The 13,889-nt window shown below is 37.0% G+C and overlaps 2 pseudogenes; both read right to left on the reverse strand.

The window, feature by feature from the left end:
- Window positions 1–1,085: 1,085 nt before the first annotated feature.
- On the reverse strand, window positions 1,086–9,491 carry LOC107606762 (arogenate dehydrogenase 1, chloroplastic-like; annotated as a pseudogene).
- Window positions 9,492–9,494: 3 nt separating this feature from the next.
- Window positions 9,495–13,638, reverse strand: LOC107606763 (arogenate dehydrogenase 1, chloroplastic pseudogene; annotated as a pseudogene).
- Between the last annotated feature and the right edge of the window lie 251 nt (window positions 13,639–13,889).

The following is a 13,889-nucleotide window of genomic DNA, read 5'->3' on the forward strand; positions in this document are numbered from 1 at the left end:
GTGACTCAATATCCCGACGCAGTTTGTCTCTAACTTTTGATGCACTCCAACTAGCCTGTCTCACAGTAGCATCTGGAATGTACAAACAAAATTACAAAAGCACCAAATAGAAGTGAGCAATTCACCAGCAATATGAAAGTTTTACATGATTACCAAGAAGGAAAGAGATTTCAAGTAAATCCATATGAGAGAATACGTATCTTTAATGTGAGAAAATACGATCATAAGATGCTAATGTAACTCATTTGAGAAAATAGGAACATAAAAAAGTATCTATCATTAATGATTCATGCACGTCCTTGACACAATGACAAGGAAACTGATACCATCCAAATCTTTAAAGAACTTGATATAAATCAAACAATGTTACTGCTTATCGCTTTTTTCTCCATTTAAAGTACTTGAATTCTCCATATGTGTGGAGTGATGTATTATTAACTAATGGTGGAAAACATAGCATTTGAGATTTGGCAATAAATTCTAGAATATACAAATAAAGTTACAAGTGACAATGTATCTGCAAAGAAGGCATTCTATCAGACTATTTACCAGTAGATCCTTTTTCAAACTCTAGCATAATAGACTCAGTCCACATGTGAACAGATGAAGCAAATCCTTCTCCGTTGTTCAGTGATTGCTCTAGCTTTGCCTTAAAATCATCTACCGCTTTAGAACGTAGGTGCCCCAGCAGCGTATACAAACGAAAAAGTTGAGCAAAAAAAATGTCATATAAATTTTGTGTATCAGACACAATATGGACACTCTGTCCATCTTCAGACGCCCTTAACAATTTTTCAGCATAGTCCATCATTTTCACTAATTTTCTGATAAATAACCAAGTGCACTTGTGTATATTAAAGAATGTTGATGCATTGTTACTTTTATATGATTGAACTTAATTGCTTAGCTTAAGATTTTAGAATAATGGGTTATAGAATCATTCAGACAACCCATATTGCCACAACCCATATTGCCAGTATTGAAGTTTAGTATAAATGAATAAAAATAAATCAATAAAGACAAAAAGTGTTACCCTAGTTTTAGAATTAACAGATTTATTTAAACCTACTATGCGGCTTACAATGCTAACCAATGGGATGGAAATCTTCGGCATAAATTCCTTTGGTGTCTACAGTTTTTGAAAGAGGTGATGACGCATCACTGTCTTCATATTTCTCTGGCAGTATAAACCTCTCTGGCAAAGCAAGGATCTGTTCTTCATCTTCAAGTAGTTGTTTTCGGTAGATACTATGCAATTGGTTGAAAAGCTGCTTCTTCAATGATTCAAAAGCCAAATGGAATCTTTCTAGTTGCTCCATGGCATTTAAATTATACAAGAATAAACCATAGTACAGATCAAAACTATCCCCCATGGTATTTTCCACCAAAGTCAACAAAGTTTCATAACCCTTTGTGTTAATTGGTGTTGTCCCTAACTCCAATTTTTCTAAAATTCTTCCTGTTGTGTGTATAACAAACTGGGATCCAGCTACATGCCAATCATGTTCAGCACAAGACATTTCAACCATCCGACATCCTTCACTAGCAAAAATGTCAAGAAACCGATAACATCGCAATACTCTGGATTCTTCATTCCCAATTCTAACTTTGTCACAAACAACGTAGGTCAGTATTAGTAAAAGAGCTTATAAAAAATTAAATAAAACTAGGCAGCAAAACGTTGTTAAACCAAGTAACCAAGTCTCCAACCAAAATGAATGAACCCACTCTAAAGTTAAAAAAACAATTTGGTTCCCATTGTAAAGAATCCAAAGTCCTAGGATCAAGTAAGCGGTGCACATTCCATTACTTAGTTTTGGTAATAACCCCATTCCATTTGAACAAATTTGACACCTAAAAAGATATTTTTGTCTTATTATATATATTGATCAGGTATCGGATTCTTTCACTTATTTTCGGAATAACGTGTATTGGTTAATGCTTGTAATATTATTTAATATATATGTACATATGTATGTACTCCTTGTGAGTTTTTGTAAGTTGTATTGTATGTACGGATGTGTGTTACATAGCACAAGTATTTTTGGATCGGTATTGCGGTTTAAAGTTTTAAACAAGCTCATATTTTAGTATTAAATAGTATAAGAGTCGTCGTAATGTCCGATCTATTAGAGTCGCGCAGCCAGAAGCGTGTATTTTGGTAGTTAGGGTATTACATCTGATCTAGAATATGCCAAAACCTCATGACCTTGACTAACTATAGTTTTTGCAAGGAACTGGGCAAAGTTTCCAAAACAAACTATTGCAAACTTGAGCTTTGTGTTCTCATCAAACTGGCTAGAATTGTATGAAGCGGAACTACTTAGCTGTGCAACATCATTGGATCTGCATTATTAGCATCATTACTCATTAATCATTATCATGTAATAACCCTTTTTCTATCACAAGAACAACACCTTCCGAATCAAAATGATTAAGTTGCTTGTTCTCAATCTTAACAAACACGAGCACTCTCTAAAACATCAATAGCAAATATTCACACAATGTAGCAAAAACCCTTGAGATTTTTTCAAATTCCAAATATCAAATACCTGAAAAATACCTAGAATGCAACAATGCAGATCCATTACGAGCCCAACGAAGCAGTGCATGGCTGTTATTTCCATCCAGCTGCAGTAACCTTTCACCGTTCTCCATCAACTAATTCCTCACCACATGATGCAACTGCGCAATGAGCTGTTTCTTGAGATCCTCAAATGCCAAATCAAGCTTCTACAGCATCTCCAAAGAATTCTTATTAAACATGAACAAACCACAATACAAATCAAAGCTATCCCCAGCAGTGTTCTCCACCAATCCCAACAAACTCTGGTATCCTTTCGTATTAATGAGCGTCGACTCAAGCATCAATCCTTCAAGAATCCTTCCAACGGTATGAGTAATTAACTGCGAACCAGCGGCGTAACGATCGTGATCCTCGCAACTCATCTCCACCATCCTGCAACCTTCTCTGACAAACGCATTGAGAAACTTCTCACAGCGAGAAACACGGTGCTCCTCGTCCAGGATACGAACCTTCTCGAAGACGAATGGGATGCCGGTCCATCCGTCACTTGCGAACTTATGTCCGAACATCGGATGAGTGCAAAAGACGTCGAAATCGAAGGGGAGGAGCTCAAGGAGGAGCTTCATGGAATTCTTCGACGGAGAGGAGGTCAACAAAGAGAGTGTTGCGCTTGAGGCGCTGGAGAGGGAGGGTGAGGATCACGCGCTCCGTTGAGATTATGGAGGAGCAGAGGAGGATCACTTTGGGATGCTGCTCGCATAGGTCGTCGGGGTTTTGGAAGAACAATACACCAAGCTTTCTGGCTGTGGCAGAGTGGTCAAAGCGGGAGTAGGCGAGGACGCTGTGGCCCTGGCGAACCAATGCGGCAGCAAGGAACCAGCCGAAGTTGCTGAAGCCAACAATTACAATCTTAAGGTGCTGGGAGACAATGGACTCCTTGGTGAGCTTTGACTCGTAGTCGAAGAGCTGTGCGGCACCGTTGGCGCGCACGCGGAGGGGTGTGTAAGGGAAGGAAGAAGAATAGGGATTGGATTTGGATAGTAGTGAGAACGTGGATGGGAGGAGAGAGTGACGGTTGAGGATATGCCGAATAGTGTAATTTGGGGAGTGGTTGAAAGGGGTTGAAGGGTTTAGGGTTGTAGTGGAGAGCATGATGGCTTCGATGGCTGTTGTTAGTGGATTCGGAGAAAGTAAGGAGCACTCTGTGTAACCATGGAGTGACAATATATTCGGACTTAGAGAAAGTGGAGGATACTCTGAAATCGTGGCTGTGGGAGTGCCAAGTATAATGAGTGGGCTATTTATAAGACAGATCTTCTATCCTTTTTTTTCTGGGTCTGGTAATGCACTGTTAAAATATTCAATTAAAAAGAATGAAGATTTGAAATTACAAATTAAAAAAGTCTCATATTTAACTATTAATTAGTCTGCTACTATACAGACACAATATAGGTGATGCGCGTGCCAAGTATAATGAGTGCCAAGTATAATGAGTGCCAAGTATAATGAGTGGGCTATTTATAAGACAAATCTTCTATCCTTTTTTTCCTGGGTCTGGTAATGCACTGTTAAAATATTCAATTAAAAAGAATGAAGATTTGCAATTACAAATTAAAAAAGTCTCATATTTAACTATTAATTAGTCTGCTACTATACAGACACAGTATAGGTGATGCACGTGCCTATGAAAACTTGACCCCTTTTTTGTTTACATAAATAACTTGTCTAATTTAATTTGACTATCCGAAACACTATATTCATATATAAGTTTACATTTTTAATTGTTTACGAAATAAGTAGGAATCTGATTTTTTTATTTAATTTCTATTTAAAAATTTATTGTTATATGTATATATAAGACAAAATTTAAATTTTTATTATTTATTTAAACAGATAAGTAAATTAATATTTGATCAATATAAATTTATTAAACATGTCATATTGTTAGCACGCACTTGGCTAATTTAAATTGAGTAACTGTTATAAATTTTTGAACTAATTATTATTATACAAAATCAACTGTTAAATCAGATATTTGTGTATGATATATATTTAAATATAAAATAAATATTAAAAAATTGACTAATTTGGGGGTTATGATTTGAATAAACATGTAATTATTGAGAAAGGTATGTATCTAAAATTCTCAATTATTACAATGCAACCTCAAATTTTTTTCTTTTAATTTTTCTGAGGTAAGTATAAGTACTCTATTTGCTTAGGGCTAATTTATAGTAGTAAAAATGTCAGCTTGTGGCACCAATGCAAGACTCCTAGAATTGATTTGAAACTTCTTTATAGGGAGAAGTGCTTGAAAATTTTTTATGGATAATGGGTTATAGTGTAATTTTTTTAAAAAAAATGGTGGGGTGTGTTTGTATTTTTTTATTGAAAATTATCTGGGATATTCGTGAAATTTTATTGATCAAGTATGGTAAACAAACAACGTAGGTCAGTATTAGTAAAATAGCCTATAAAAAATTAAATAAAACTAGACAGCGAAACGTTGTTAAACCAAGTAACCAAGTCTCCAACCAAAATAAATAAACCCACGCTAAAGTTAAAAAAATAATTTGGTTCCCATTGTAAAGAATCCAAAGTCCTAGGATCAAGTAAGCGGTGCGCATTCCATTACTTAGTTTTGGTAATAAGTCCATTCCATTTGGATAAATTTGACACCTAAAAAGATATTTTTGTCTTATTATATATATTGATTAGGTATCGGATTCTTTCACTTATTTTCGGAATAACGTGTATTGGTTAATGCTTGTAATATTATTTAATATATATGTACATATGTATGTACTCCTTGTGAGTTTTTGTAAGTTGTATTGTATGTACGGATGTGAGTTACATAGCAAAAGTATTTTTGGATCGGTATTACGGTTTAAAGTTTTAAATAGGCTAATATTTTAGTATTAAATAGTATAAGAGTCGTCGTAATGTCCGATCTATCAAAGTCGCGCAGTCGGAAGCGTGTACTTTGGTAGTTAGGGTATTACATCTGATCTAGAATACGCCAAAACCTCATGACCTTGACTAACTATAGTTTTTGCAAGGATCTGGGCAAAGTTTCCAAAACCAACTATTGCAAACTTGAGCTTTGTTTTCTCATCAAACTGGCTAGAATTGTTTGAAGCGGAACTACTTAGCTGTGCAATATTATTAGATCTGCATTATTAGCATCATTACTCATTAAACATTATCATGTAATAACCCTTTTTCCATCACAAGAACAACACCTTCCGAATCAAAATGATTAAGTTGTTTGTTCTCAATCTCAACAAACACGAGCACTCTCTAAAACATCAATAGCAAATATTCACACAATGTAGCAAAAACCCTTGAGATTTTTCAGTTCCAAATATCAAATACCTGGAAAAATACCTGGAAGGCAATAATGCAGATTTATTTCGAGCCCAACGGAGCAGTGCATAGCTGTTACTTCCATCCAGCTGCTGCAACCTTTCACCGTTCTCCATCAACTAATTCCTCACCACATGATGCAACCGCGCAATGGCCTGCTTCCTGAGATCCAAAAACGCCAAATCAAGCTTCTCCAGCATCTCCAAAGAATTCTTATTAAACATGAACAAACCAAAATACAAATCAAAGCTATCCCCAGCAGTGTTCTCCACCAATCCCAACAAACTCTGGTATCCTTTTGTATTAATGGGCGTCGACTCAAGCATCAACCCTTCAAGAATCCTTCCAACGGTATGAGTAGTTTACTGCGAACCAGCGGCGTAACGATCGTGATCCTCGCAACTCATCTCCACCATCCTGCAACCTTCTCTGAAAAACGCATTGAGAAACTTCTCACAGCGAGAAACACGGTGCTCCTCGTCCAGGATACGAAGCTTCTTGAAGACGAATGAGAGGCCGGTCCATCCGTCACTTGCGAACTTAGGTCCGAACATCGAATGAGTGCAGAGGACGTCGAAATCGGAGGGGAGGAGCTCAAGGAGGAGCTTTGGGGAATTTTTCGACAGAGAGGAGGTCAACGAAGAGAGTGCTGCGCTTGAGCAGCTGGAGAGGAAGCGTGAGGATCACGCGCTCCATTGAGATTATGGAGGAGCAGAGGAGGATCACTTCGGGATGCTCCTCGCATAGGTTGTCGGGGTTTTGGAAGAACAATACACCAAGTTTCTGGCTGTGGCAGAGTGGTCAGAGTAGGAGTAGGCGAGGACGCTGTGGCCCTGGCAGACCAATGTGGCGGCAAGGAACCGGCCGAAGTTGCCAAAGCCGACAATTGCAATCTTAAGGTGCTGGGAGACAATGGACTCCTTGGTGAGCTTTGACTCATAGTCGAAGAGCTGTGCGGAATCGTTGGCGCGCACGCAGAGGGGTCTGTAAGGGAAGAAAGAGGAATAGGGATTGGATTTGGATAGTAGTGAGAATGTGGAAGGGAGGAGAGAGTGACGGTTGAGGATATGGCGAATAGTGTAATTTGGGGAGTGGTTGAAAATGGTTGAAGGGTTGACGGTTGCAGTCGAGAGCATGATGGTTTCGGTGGCTGTTGTTAGTGGATTCGGAGAAAGTAAGGAGCACTCTGCGTAACCATGGAGTGACAATATATTCGAACTCAGAGAAAGTGGAGGATACTCTGAAACCGTGGCTGTGGGAGTGACTAGTACAACGAGTGGGCTATTTATAAGACAAATCTTCTATCCTTTTTTTTCTGGGTCTGGTAATACACTGTAAAAATATTCAATTAAAAAGAATGAAAATTTACATTTACAAATTAAAAAAGTCTCGTATTTAACTATTAATTAGTCTGCTACTATACAGACACACTATAGGTGATGCGCGTGCCTATGAAAACTTGACCCCTTTTTTGTATACATGAATAACTTGTCTAATTTAATTTGAATGTCCGAAACACTATATTCATATATAAGTTTGCATTTAATTGTTTACGAAATAAATAGGAATCGAATTTTTTTATTTAATTTCTATTTAAAAATTTAATGTTGTATGTATATATAAGACAAAATTTAAATTTTTAATATTTATTTAAACAGATAAGTAAATTAATATTTGATCAATATAAATTTATTAAACATGTCATATTGTTAGCGTGCATTTGGCTTAAATTAAAAAAGTCTCGTATTTAACTATTAATTAGTCTGCTACTATACAGACACAGTATAGGTGATGCGCGTGCCTATGAAAACTTGACCCCTTTTTTGTATACATGAATAACTTGTCTAATTTAATTTGAATGTCCGAAACACTATATTCATATATAAGTTTGCATTTAATTGTTTACGAAATAAATAGGAATCGGATTTTTTTATTTAATTTCTATTTAAAAATTTAATGTTGTATGTATATATAAGACAAAATTTAAATTTTTAATATTTATTTAAACAGATAAGTAAATTAATATTTGATCAATATAAATTTATTAAACATGTCATATTGTTAGCGCGCATTTGGCTAATTTAAATTGAGTAACTGTTATATATTTTCGAACTAATTATTATTATACAAAATCAACTGTTAAATCAGATATTTGTGTATGACATATATTTAAATATGAAATAAATATTAAAAAAATTGACTAATTTGGCGGTTATGATTTGAATAAACATGTAATTATTGAGAAAGGTATGTATCTCAAATTCTCAATTACTACAGTGCAACCACAATTTTTTTTCTTTTAATTTTTTCGAGGTAAGTATAAGTACTCTATTTGCTTAGGGCTAATGTATAGTAATAAAAATGTCAGCTTGCGGCACCAACACAAGACTCCTAGAATAGATTTGAAACTTCTTTACGGGGAGAAGTGTTTGAAAAATTTTGATGGATAATGGGTTATAGTGTAATTTTTTTTAAAAAAATGGTTGTGTGCGTTTGTATTTTTTATTGAAAATTATCTTGGATATTCGTGAAATTTTATTGATCAAGTATGGTAAACAAACAACGTAGGTCAGTTTTAGTAAAAGAGCCTATAAAAAGTTAAATAAAATAGGCAGCGAAAAGTTGTTAAACCAAGTAACCAAGTCTCCAACCAAAATGAATGAACCTACGCTAAAGTTAAAAAGCATATTGGTTCCCATTGTAAAGAATCCAATGTCCTAGGATCAAGTAAGCGGTGCGTATTGCATTACTTAGTTTTGGTAATAACCCCATTCCATTTGGACAAATTTGACACTTAAAAAGGTATTTTTGTCTTATTATATATATTGATCAGGTATCGGATTCTTTCACTTATTTTCGGAATAACATGTATTGGTTAATACTTGTAATATTATTTAATATATATGTACATATGTATGTACTCCTTGTAAGTTTTTGTAAGTTGTATTGTATGTACGGATGTGCGTTACATGGCAAAAGTATTTTTGGATCGGTATTACGGTTTAAATTTTTAAACAGGCTAATATTTTAGTATTAAATAGTATAAGAGTCGTCGTAATGTCCGATCTATCAAAGTCGCGCAGCCGGAAGCGTGTACTTTGGTAGTTAGGGTATTACATCTGATCAAGAATATGCCAAAACCTCATGACCTTGACTAACTATAGTTTTTGCAAGGAACTGGGCAAAGTTTCCAAAACCAACTATTGCAAACTTGAGCTTTGTTTTCTCGTCAAACTGGCTAGAATTGTTTGAAGCGGAACTACTTAGCTGTGCAACATCATTGGATCTGCATTATTAGCATCATTACTCATTAATCATTATCATGTAATAACCCCTTTTCCATCACAAGAACAAGACCTTCTGAATCAAAATGATTAAGTTGCTTGTTCTCAATCTCAACAAACACGAGCACTCTCTAAAACATCAATAGCAAATATTCACACAATGTAGGAAAAACTGTTGAGATTTTTTCAGTTCCAAATATCAAATACCTGGAAAAATACCTGGAATGCAACAATGTAGATCCATTCCGAGCCCAACGGAGAAGTGCATGGCTGTTAATTCCATCCAGCTGCTGCAACCTTTCACCGTTCTCCATCAACTAATTCCTCACCACATGATGCAACTGCGCAATGACTTACTTCCTGAGATCCACAAACGCCAAATCAAGCTTCTCCAGCATCTCCAAAGAATTCTTATTAAACATGAACAAACCAAAATACAAATCAAAGCTATCCCCAGCAGTGTTCTCCACCAATCCCAACAAACTCTGGTATCCTTTCATATTAATGGGCGTCGACTCAAGCATCAATCCTTCAAGAATCCTTCCAACGGTATGAGTAGTTTACTGCGAACCAGCAGCGTAACGATCGTGATCCTCGCAACTCATCTCCACCATCCTGCAACCTTCTCTGACAAACGCATTGAGAAACTTCTCACAGCGAGAAACACGGTGCTCCTCGTCGCGGATACAAAGCTTCTCGAAGACGAATGGGAGGCCGGTCAATCCGTCGCTTACGGACTTAGGTTCGAACATCGGATGAGTGCAGAAGACGTCGAAATCGGAGAGGAGGAGCTCAAGGAGGAGCTTTGGGGAATTTTTCGACGGAGAGGAGGTCAACGAAGAGAGTGCTGCGCTTGAGGCGCTGGAGAGGGAGCGTGAGGATCACGCGCTCCATTGAGATTATGGAGGAGTAGAGGAGGATCACTTCGGGATGCTCCTCACATAGGTCATCGGGGTTTTGGAAGAACAAAACACCAAGCTTTCTGGCTGTGGTAGAGTGGTTAGAGCGGGAGTAGGCGAGGACGGTGTGGCCCTGGCAGACCATTGTGGCGGCAAGGAACCGGCCGAAGTTGACGAAGCCGACAATTGCAATCTTAAGGTGTTGGGAGACAATGGACTCCTTGGCGAGCTTTGACTCGTAGTCGAAGAGCTGTGCGGTGTCGTTGGCGCGCACGCGGAGGGGTCTGTAAGGGAAGAAAGAGGAATAAGAATTGGGTTTGGATAGTAGTGAGAATGTGGATGGAAGGAGAGAGTGACGGTTGAGGATATGGCGAATAGTGTAATTTGGGGAGTGGTTGAAAGGGGTTGAAGGGTTGACGGTTGCAGTGGAGAGCATGATAGTTTCGGTGGCTATTGTTAGTGGATTCGGAGAAAGTAAGGAGCACTCTGCGTAACCATGGAGTGACAATATATTCGAACTCAGAGAAAGTGGATGATACTCTGAAACCGTGGCTGTGGGAGTGACTAGTACAACGAGTGGGCTATTTATAAGACAAATCTTCTATCCTTTTTTTTCTGGGTCTGGTAATGCACTGTAAAAATATTCAATTAAAAAGAATGAAAATTTACATTTATAAATTAAAAAAGTCTCGTATTTAACTATTAATTAGTCTGCTACTATACAGACACAGTATAGGTGATGCGCGTGCCTATGAAAACTTGACCCCTTTTTTGTATACATGAATAACTTGTCTAATTTAATTTGAATGTCTGAAACACTATATTCATATATAAGTTTGCATTTAATTGTTTATGAAATAAATAGGAATCGGATTTTTTTTATTTAATTTCTATTTAAAAATTTAATGTTGTATGTATAAGACAAAATTTAAATTTTTAATATTTATTTAAACAGATAAGTAAATTAATATTTGATCAATATAAATTTATTAAACATGTCATATTGTTAGCGCGCATTTGGCTAATTTAAATTGAGTAACTGTTATAAATTTTTGAACTAATTATTATTATACAAAATCAACTGTTAAATCAGATATTTTTGTATGATATATATTTAAATATAAAATAAATATTAAAAAATTGACTTATTTGGCGATTATGATTTGAATAAACATGTAATTATTGAGAAAGGTATGTATCTCAAATTCTCAATTACTACAGTGCAACCACAATTTTTTTTTCTTTTACTTTTTCCGAGGTAAGTATAAGTACTCTATTTGCTTAGGGCTAATGTATAGTAGTAAAAATGTCAGCTTGCGGCACCAACGCAAGACTCCTAGAATAGTTTTGAAACTTCTTTACGGGGAGAAGTGTTTGAAAAATTTTGATGGATAATGGTTTATAGTGTAATTTTTTTTTAAAAAATGGTAGGGTGTGTTTGTATTTTTTATTGAAAATTATCTTGGATATTTGTAAAATTTTATTGATCAAGTATGGTAAACAAACAACATAGGTCAGTTTTAGTAAAAGAGCCTATAAAAAGTTAAATAAAATAGGCAGCGAAAAGTTGTTAAACCAAGTAACCAAGTCTCCAACCAAAACGAATGAACCTACGCTAAAGTTAAAAAATAATTTGGTTCCCATTGTAAAGAATCCAACGTCCTAGGATCAAGTAAGCAGTGCGTATTGCATTAGTTAGTTTTGGTAATAACCCCATTCCATTTGGACAAATTTGACACCTAAGAAGATATTTTTGTCTTATTATATATTGATTAGGTATCGGATTCTTTCACTTATTTTCGGAATAACATGTATTGGTTAATACTTGTAATATTATTTAATATATATGTACATATGTATGTACTCCTTGTGAGTTTTTGTAAGTTGTATTGTATGTACGGATGTGCGTTACATAGCAAAAGTATTTTTCGATCAGTATTACGGTTTAAAGTTTTAAATAGGCTAATATTTTAGTATTAAATAGTATAAGAGTCGTCGTAATGTCCGATCTATCAAAGTCGCACAGCCGGAAGTGTGTACTTTGGTAGTTAGGGTATTACATCTGATCCAGAATATGCCAAAACCTCATGACCTTGACTAACTATAGTTTTTGCAAGGAACTGGGCAAAGTTTCCAAAACCAACTATTGCAAACTTGAGCTTTGTGTTCTTATCAAACTGGCTAGAATTGTTTGAAGCGGAACTACTTAGCTGTGCAACATCATTAGATTTGCATTATTAGCATCATTACTCATTAATCATTATCATGTAATAACCCTTTTTCCATCACAAGAACAAGACCTTCTGAATCAAAATGATTAAGTTGCTTGTTCTCAATCTCAACAAACACGAGCACTCTCTAAAACATCAATAGTAAATATTCACACAATGTAGCAAAAACCCTTGAGATTTTTTGAGTTCCAAATATGAAATACTTGAAAAAATACATGGAATGCAACAATGCAGATCCATTCTGAGCCCAACGGAGCAGTGCATGGCTGTTACTTCTATCCAGCTGCTGCAACCTTTCACCATTCTCCATCAACTAATTCCTCACCACATGATGCAACCACGCAATGACCTGCTTCCTGAGATCCACAAACGCCAAATCAAGCTTCTCCAGCATCTCCAAAGAATTCTTATTAAACATGAACAAACCAAAATACAAATCAAAGCTATCCCCAGTAGTGTTCTCCATCAATCCCAACAAACTCTGGTATCCTTTCGTATTAATGGGCGTCGACTCAAGCATCAATCCTTCAAGAATCCTTCCAGCGGTATGAGTAATTAACTGGGAACCAGCGGCGTAACGATCGTGATCCTCGCAACTCATCTACACCATCTTGCAACCTTCTCTAACAAACGCATTGAGAAACTTCTCACAGCGAGAAACACGATGCTCCTCGTCCAGGATACAAAGCTTCTCGAAGACGAATGGGAGCCCAGTCCATCTGTCACTCGCAGACTTAGGTCTGAACATCGGATGAGTGCAGAGGACGTCGAAATCGGAGGGGAGGAGCTCAAGGAGGAGCTTTGGGGAATTTTTCGACGGAGAGGAGGTCAACGAAGAGAGTGCTGCGCTTGAGGCACTGGAGAGGGAGCGTGAGGATCACGTGCTCCATTGAGATTATGGAAGAGCAGAGGAGGATCACTTCGGGATGCTCCTCGCATAGGTCGTCGGGGTTTTTGAAGAACAATACACCAAGCTTTCTGGCTGTGGCAGAATGGTCAGAGCGGGAGTAGGCGAGGACGGTATGGCCCTGGCAGACCAATGTGGCGGCAAGGAACCGGCCGAAGTTGCCAAAGCCGACAATTGCCATCTTAAGGTGCTGGGAGACAATAGACTCCTTGGTGAGCTTTGAGTCGTAGTCGAAGAGCTGTGCGGAATCGTTGGCGCACACGCAAAGGGGTCTGTAAGGGAAGAAAGAGGAATAGGGATTGGATTTGGATAGTAGTGAGAATGTGGATGGGAGGAGAGAGTGAAGGTTGAGGATATGGCGAATAGTGTAATTTGGGGAGTGGTTGAAAGGGGTTGAAGGGTTGACGGTTGCAGTGGAGAGCATGATGGTTTCGGTGGCTGTTGTTAGTGGATTCGGAGAAAGTAAGGAGCACTCTGCGTAACCATGGAGTGACAATATATTCGAACTCAGAGAAAGTGGAGGATACTCTGAAACCGTGGCTGTGGGAGTGACAAGTATAATTAGTGGGCTATTTATAAGACAAATCTTCTATCTTTTTTTTCTGGGTCTGGTAATACACTGTTAAAATATTCAATTAAAAAGAATAAAAATTTACATTTACAAATTAAAAAAGT

Source organism: Arachis ipaensis, chromosome B7, assembly GCF_059453495.1.
Source record: "Arachis ipaensis isolate K30076 ecotype BB chromosome B7, ASM5945349v1, whole genome shotgun sequence".
NCBI classification, from domain to species: Eukaryota; Viridiplantae; Streptophyta; class Magnoliopsida; order Fabales; family Fabaceae; genus Arachis; species Arachis ipaensis.